The sequence below is a fragment of the Carlito syrichta genome, unplaced genomic scaffold (genome assembly GCF_000164805.1).
Source record: "Carlito syrichta isolate Samal-C Ts95f unplaced genomic scaffold, Tarsius_syrichta-2.0.1 Scaffold276306, whole genome shotgun sequence".
Taxonomy (NCBI): domain Eukaryota; kingdom Metazoa; phylum Chordata; class Mammalia; order Primates; family Tarsiidae; genus Carlito; species Carlito syrichta.
Window position 1 is genome coordinate 2,926 of NW_007220402.1, and position 8,014 is coordinate 10,939.

Below are 8,014 nucleotides of genomic sequence, written 5' to 3' on the forward strand. Positions count from 1 at the left end.
ATATAAGAGATTTCATATTTTTAATTCTAATATTTATTGGCATTTCTAACTCTAATAATCAAGTAATATTTGTTAAATGACTAATTTAATGAATAAAAATGAATAAATTTCAGGGATGTTTATATCTCATAGAAGAGTTAATATATCTTTGAAATTATTTCCAATCCCCTTATTACTTAGCTGAAATCCACTTTATTATACTAATTATGTCTATTATTAATTGAATGCTTAGTTTATGACAGCATATTCTAAATGCTTTGCAAGTATATATTTGTTAAGAGTTGAATATTGAGGGAGAGAGAAAACTAAATCGAAATCAAATAAAAAGTAGCTCAACTTCTATGGAAAGCAGTGTGGTAATTTCTCAAAGAACTAAGAATTGAACTTCCTTAGGATTCAGCAATCTCCCTCCTGGGGATAGAACCAGGGGAACATAATTTGCTCTACAAAAAACACAGCTACACATGCATGTTTATTACAGCACTATTCATTTTCGCAAAAACCATGGAACGAATACAGATGCTCATCAACAATGGACTGGATAAAATAAATGTGGCACATATATACATGATGAAATATTATACAGCTATAAAGAACAAAGTCATGCCTTCACAGCAACTTGGACACAGTTAGAGACCATCTTGCGAGGTGAACTATTGCAGAAACAAAGAAGTGAGTACTCCATATTCTCACTCATAAGCAGGCCCTGAATATGGTCACACTAGCACAAAGGTGAGTTTGTCATACGCTGGACACTGATAGGGGAGGTACAGAGAAAGTAGGGAGGAAAGCACATAGCAACACCTTGGGTATCTGGTCCACTGTCAGGAGGAGAGAAGACCAGTTAGAAGCCCAAACTCCACCTGTGTGGAATTTACCCATGTAGTAAATCCACACTTGGACTTCACAATTCTAAAATAAAAAAAATTAAAATTTTTATTATAAAGATATGAGGTACAATTCAGGGTTAGAAATACAAACATTGATAGAACTTTATTGGTCTATGAGATTCACAAGTCACAGACAACAACAACAACAACAACAACAACAACAACATACATTTGAGAAATACTGATACCAAGATCATTTGAATGCTCAAATTGACTTCAATATTACCAACCTTGGTGGAAAAGTTGCTGCTGCTGAATTGACAACCCCTTTAAAATTTCAGAGTAGAAGTGAAGCATGTCCAATAGTGTAATCTTCAGAAAAGAAAAAGTATATATTTACTATAATGCATTTCTTTCTTTTTTTGGTTGGCTTCAGTGGGGATATTCTTTAAAGAGCGTCATATAGATATTTATACATATAATTTATTAACGTGGGGAGGGACGGAGCATACATCGCAGAGGGGGCGCGCGCACGAGGCGGGGAACGGTGGGGATGGCACAGGATGCTACGCAAAATAGCCACATCTAATATGAAATAATCACACCAACGGGGAGGGGAGCGGCCACCGAGGGTGGGCACGGGGGAGGAGGAAAGCAGGGGGAGGCGAGGAAGAGGGGCCTGGTCCGAGACACCATGTGCGTGCGTGCTGTCTCCACCCTTGCCCCCACCTCCGCACACCCTTTGGCCCCGGCCTTCGGTCTGTCAGTCCTTCCCCCGCTTCCTCCGTCCAGCTGCGGAGTCCCCGCGGCTTGGCGGCGCCAACCCCGGTGCTGGGGCAGGCCAGGGCCTCAAGGTCCAGGCGCCGAAGCCACCAGTGCGCTCTCGATTGCAGGCTCTACAGTGGCTTGTCTCTCTCCTTCTACAGGTGACTGTAGTAGTCCTCCTGGGCGAGCAGCGACACGCTGTGCCGCAGGTGGTGGGCATGCAGCCACCGCTGCTGCTCCGGCGCCAGGGGCTGCAGCTCCACCGACTGCGCGTGCAAGGCCTGCAGCGGGTGCGCCGCGGACAACGGGGTGGAGAGAGATGCCGGCAGGTCCCGGTAGGGGGCAGCAAAGAGCTGGTGACGAAGAACTTCGTTCTCCTGCAGAGGGTGAGGAAGAAGGGGGTTAGGGAGTGTCCCAGCTGGGTAGGGGTTCCGGGTAAGGTGAGACACCGAGGCCAGGGGTTCAATGAGAGGGTGCGCCGAGGCAGAGGCTGCATGGATGGCGCCCTGCTGGTGCAGGTGCGAGTGGATGTGCGAGTGCTGGTGGTTGTGGAGCGGCGGGCGGGTCACGTTGAGCATCTGCAGTCACGCCTGCAGGTGGTTGCCCAGGGGTGCCACCCTTTCAGCGTGCTGCCGCTCGGCCGCCAGCTGCTCCGCGTAGGACACGTTGGATCGCAGGGCTGGCCGGCCGCCAGCGCCAGCCGCTCACGCTCCAGGGGCCCCAGGCTCGAGTGGAAGGGGAAAGGGCGCAGGTCGGGCTGGCCAGGCTGCAGGGCCAGGCTCCTGTGTTGCGGGAAGGGATCCAGGCCCGCACCGCGGACCCCGCCCAGGGGCTCCAGCTCGCTGGGCTTCACCTGGAAGTCTGGCTTGAGGCGTTCGCGCAGGTCTCGTTCCCCGGCTTCCCGCTCCCTCTTTTCGGCAGCCGGCTCGCTGCTATACAGGGCATGGATGTTGTAGCCCAGGGACCCGGGTCCACCGCACCCAGGGGCACATAGAAGGAGTGACTGCGATTGCCGTGAGACATGACGTGAGGCCAGGCGTACTCGCTGAGGGTACGAGTACCAAGGCCGGGGCGTCAGGCCCCAGGTAGGGGAGCACCGTAACCACCGCACTGCCCGGCACGAACGGAGGGTGGTGGGGCACGGGGTCCAGGGACGGTCACTCCACGGGAGCGCCGCCCTCGTAAGCCAGCTTCACGCTGCACTCCAGCTCACGCTCCTTCTCCCCTCCGGCTTGCGCTCCTTCTCCTCCCGCGCGTGTTGCTCAGCCTTGCGCCGCACCTTCTCCAGCACCTTCTCCAGCAGTTCGGCGCGCTTCTTGGCCAGCTTGGTGCCCTCCAGCAGCACGAAGTACAGGTCGAAGCCGCGGTCCAGGTGCTTGTTGAACCTGACCGACTGGCTGGTGTGGCTGGGCACGTCCATTACCTTGGGCGAAGGGCTGCGCGCTGGGGGCGCCGGGCTCTCAGGCGCCTCGTACTCCTCGGCCGGCTCCTGCTTGATCTGCGCGGCGCTCAGGGCCGGACCAGCTGGGGTCCCCGTCCGAAAGGCGGGGGGAGAGCCCGACTTGTACCCGGGCGGGGTGGCCGTCTTGTAGGTCCCTGGGGACGGGGCTCGCTTCGCGTACGGCGGGGGCCTGGGCGGCAAGGCCGTCTTGTAGCCTGCAGGCGAGGAGGCTACAGTGACGATGACCATGGAGAAGGTGGCCGAGGAGGTGGTGACCGTGGGCACTGGCGGGAAGGGGTAGGGCGCCCCTTTGGGGCCCTGGGGGGGGGAGGAGGAGTGCGAGCAGGGGTAGGACCCTTGAGAGGAGGAGGACGACGAGTTGGAAGAGGAAGAGGCCGGAGGGCCGTCGGGGCTAGCCCGGCTGTAGGGCACCTGGCCGTGCGGCGGGGGCAGGTGTGTTGGTCCGGGCGGGTAGGGCCTCAGAGACCCCAAGGAGGGCGACATGACATAGGGGTGCGCAGGGTGGAAGCCACCTCTCTTCAAAGGGTGGGGAAACGCTCCGAGCGGGACCCCAGAGGTCCCGTAATTCCGCTGCTGCTGCTGCTGTTGTGTTGGGGCTGGCGGGTGGGCACTGGCCTGGCCCCCGGCAGGAGGGGGGAGGGATCAGGGTGGGCATTGTTGTTGACTAAGAGGCGGTCATACGGAGGAGGCGGAGGGGGACCCTGGCTCCACACTGCTTGGGACGGGGAGAGAAGGCTGGGTGTACTTGGGGGCTGGTTGGAGATGGAGAGGTTTTCCGGGGGAGGGAAAGAGTGAGGATAACTGGGCAGTGCCTGGGAAGCTGGGTACTGGGCGGCGGCGGCGGCAGCACTGGAAGAGGAGGCAGTCGCAGAGCTACTGCTAGAGGATGAATAGGGATACCTCATGGGGGCGCTGGGGTAGAAGAGGAGGAAGCGGGGGGGGCAGAGGGTGGGGCGAGGGGGCCAGAGTCGGGCCCTTCTCTGGGCCGGGAGGAAGTTCGCCCATAGCCTGCCCCATGGCATGGGGAGAGGGCAGATGCGCAGGTAGCGACTGGGCCCCCAGATCAGGAGGAGAAGCTGACGCGTTGTTAAGGTGTCTCAGGACAGGCGGGGAAGGCAGGTTCGGTGTCAGATGGGGGAAAGTGGCTGGTGGTGGTGGAGCAGAGGGCAGGCTCCCGCCACCCACTGGAGTGTTCAGTGGCTTTGTTGGGGGAGTGCTACCAGCCCCAGAGCTTGGTATTGAAATGGGGGTAGTGGGCGGAGGGTGCTGTTTACTTCCCCTCCCAGGGACCCCCACTGATGAGGCAGCCCCTCCTGCCTTGGAACCTACTAGGGCTCCTGGACAAAACTCCTCCACCGCTCCTCCCCCTACCCCCAGGGTAGATCTGCGGGTGAGGGGGAGGGGCTCCAGGCAGAGCCTGGAACATTCAAGGCACGGATGGCTCCATGGGAGCATGATATCCAGTGGGTGTCACAGGAGGATGGGGTTCAAAGCCAGGCTCTGGCTGTCGAGGGGTGCTGTCTGGCGGTGGAGGGAGGGAGGGAGGAAACAGCGGAGGTGGGTGGTAGTGGCGGGTTGGGCTCTGGGACAGGCTGGAAGAGGAGTCGGAGTCATTCCCCATGCAGCCGGGGCTGTAGATGCTAGGGGACCTGCTCCGGTTGTCCTGATCAATATTCCTGGGGTCGGTGCTGCCATCATCGTTGAGGCTCCGCCCGTCCAAGCTGTCCAGGTCCGAGGGAGACTGCGGCCGGGGGAGCTCCTGCTCAGCTTTGGGCTTCCTGGGTGCACTGGTCTCCTCACTTTCACTTTCCGAGATCTCTTCACTCTGTCCCTGCTTACTAACCTTTGAGGCAGAGGCTTTCTCTACTTGGCCCTTCTTGGCCCATCTGCCTGGACTTCTCGACTTTGCCCTCGCTGCTGGAGGTGCTGACCCCTCCAGGGGAGGTCCGGCCCCTCAATCTCAGTTCTTCCCGGGGCCCAGGGACCTCTTTCTTCCATCCACTCCTCATTGACAGCGAGTCTTTATTCTGTCGTGTCTTCATTCTTCAGGCTGTGGAGACCCCATTCTCCTCTGCCTGGGCAGTTGAATACAGAAAAGCCTCTGCTCTACCCCAAGTTTCCCACAGCCGAGGCCGGAGAAGCAGGAAGCAGGATCTCCAAGTTTCTAGTGTAGGTCCCTGGACCTTGCAGGATCTGGTGGGAGCTAGAGGCGCCAGCGGGCTCCAAGGGTATGCTACTACTCTTTCTTTTGTTTTCCAACTTTAGATTGTACTACCTCTAAGCATATGCTACTACTCTTATCTTTTGTTTTTCAACTTTAGATTGTACCTTCTGAAAGATGAGAAACTTAGTTCACATTTCTTTATCCATCTACTCCTAAGTTTTTCCCGTCATATATTTTTTCTTCTGGTGGTTATCTTCATAATGATAAAGAATATGCTTATACTGTGTTTTGTTATATGAATTTTACTACCTTGATTCCTTGCTATATAAAGTGAGAAAATTTGCCACATCGGTCTGCTATTAAAGACTTCCATTATTTTTATGTTTTCAATTTTAGTACTGGCTAGATTCTCTTTTATAGTTACTGTCTTTCAAGTATGTTTACATGTTGGCTCTACAAATTGAAAGAGCATTTGCATTATTCTAATTATTAAGTTACCGTTTCCTGTAGAATCAAATACAATAGGTCTACCTTTTGAGGGAGATAATATAACCTAGTTTGTTAAAACTGATGGATGATGCTTTAAGTGTCAGGGTCAAATGGGAGTCCAGATGCCAATCTTCAGGACTTCCTCTTCTTTATTTGGCCAATAGTATCTTTAATTGTCAAGAAAGTAAACACAAAACATACATTGTTTGATTGTTTTTGATTTATAACCACTAAGACATTTGCTTCTTGACTCTGAAGACGTTAATATTTTAAAGATCATTTTTTTTCTGGTCTCAATTATTTCCTTTAGAAGTCAACTTTTATATCCATTCCACTCAGACCTCCTCATTTTTTATGTTGGTTTCTTCCAACATAAAAAAATGTGATTTATGGAAAAGATTGATCAATACAGCATGGGTGTGTGCAGTGATATTAGAACTCTCCCTTTAATGAAAAAATGGATGACATGGCTTTTGTACATTTGAGATAGTACTATTTTATGGTGCATTTAGATATCTTTGTTAATCGTGGGTTTTTTTAATTTTACAATTATTTTGGCTTTGTAAAATATTGAATTAAAATAATTTTAATCTTTTTACTTAGTTTTTTGGGAACAGCCTGGAATTGTTTTTTTGTTCCAGGTTCCATTCATTTTACTATAGTACCTGCCTTGAACCTGTAAAATTAAACACAAGATTCTGTTATGGTTAGCAGAGGGAAGCAAATGGCAGTGGAGTAGCACTTGCTGGCAGCAACTAGGTGCCCTTCACCTTGTGGATGCAAACCTAAGTTACTGGGAAGAAGAGTCCAGAATCAAATGAGATGATGCACATGAACTACCTGACAAAATGCTTGACAACTTGTAGTCTCTCAATTGCTCTTATCATCTGTTCTCTCTTTCTTCTTTTTGGATGTGGGATAGTAGCCATAATATTGCTTGCTATTGTTTAATGCAAAGTCTTCCCATCTCCTATATAAGCATAATTAATATTGGTTGAAGGATTATTATGCCAAACCAAGTTTTCTGTAGTATTATTTAATATTCACAACTCTATGAGGTAGTTTTTTTAATCACACTTTGCATTAAAAAGGCTTTAATAGTATATCTGGTTTTCCCAGTATCACATGGGTCATTAATAATGAGGGACAATTCAAAACCAAGTAGTCTGATTCCAAAGTTCATGCTTTTGACACGATAAAACCTGCCTTGCTCTATTAAACATTTCATCATCTCAATTTATGAATATAAGGGAAAAATACAATTTAAATATGCTTTTGCCTCTGTGATGTGCTTAAATATTGCTATTACTGGCATAGCATCACCTTTTACTGTCTCCTCTATGTGATACAAAAATTTCAGTGTTTAATGCAATAAATGAAGACTACTATGGACTGAATTGTTTCCCCTACATTCATAGGTTGAAGCCCTAACCTTTCCTTTATTTCTCCCTACCATGTAAAGATACAGTGAAAAGTTGGTCATTTACAATCCAGAAGGAGAGCCCTTACCAGAACCTGACCATGCTGGCACCTTGATCTTCAATTTCAAGCCTTCAGAACTGTGAGAAATAAATGCTTGTTGTTTAAGTCACCTATGGTATTTTGTTATGTTGGCTCAAGTTGACTAAAAAACAGACTCTGTTGCTATTGTTTCATTTACAGTTCTTCTATTAAATTAAAATAAATAACAAGGGTATTTTTATTAGCATATTTTTCTCTTTTTTCTTACTTATTTTTTTACCTAGCATAAAATTTACTCATATTATTTTAAGTGGACAATCAGTGGTATTAAGTATATACATAATGTTGTGCACCCATCACCACCATCTGTCTCCACAACTGTTTTATCTTGTAAAATGTAAATTCTATACCCATGAAATGGGAATTCTCATTTTCCTTTCCACCCAGCCCTTGGCAACCGCTGTTCTGCTTTCTGTCACTATGATTTTGTCTAATAGACCTAGTTAGTTGGTGTGGTTTAAGTCCTCTATTTCCTTACTTATTTTCTGTCTGGTTGTTCTATTCATTAATGGCAGTGGGGTGTTAAAGTCTCTAACTATTGCAAAACGGTCTATCCCTTCCATTTTTAGTGTTTGATATATTTTTTTGATGGACTGTTTTTGGGTGCCTGCATGTTTATAATTCTTATATCCTTTTGCTGTGTTGAATTTACAGCATCCTTTATTTCCTCATTTTTCTCTTGTCTGTCTTTTTCTGATCTAAAGTCTTCAAAAAATATGTATCGATATAGCTATCCATTCCCTCTTCTGCTTACTGTTCACATGGTATATCTTTTTTATTATT

The 8,014-nt window shown here is 49.0% G+C and overlaps 1 pseudogene; it reads right to left on the reverse strand.

Annotated features, from left to right (window-relative positions):
• Positions 1-1,726: 1,726 nt before the first annotated feature.
• On the reverse strand, positions 1,727-5,099 carry LOC103254351 (annotated as a pseudogene).
• Positions 5,100-8,014: the final 2,915 nt, after the last annotated feature.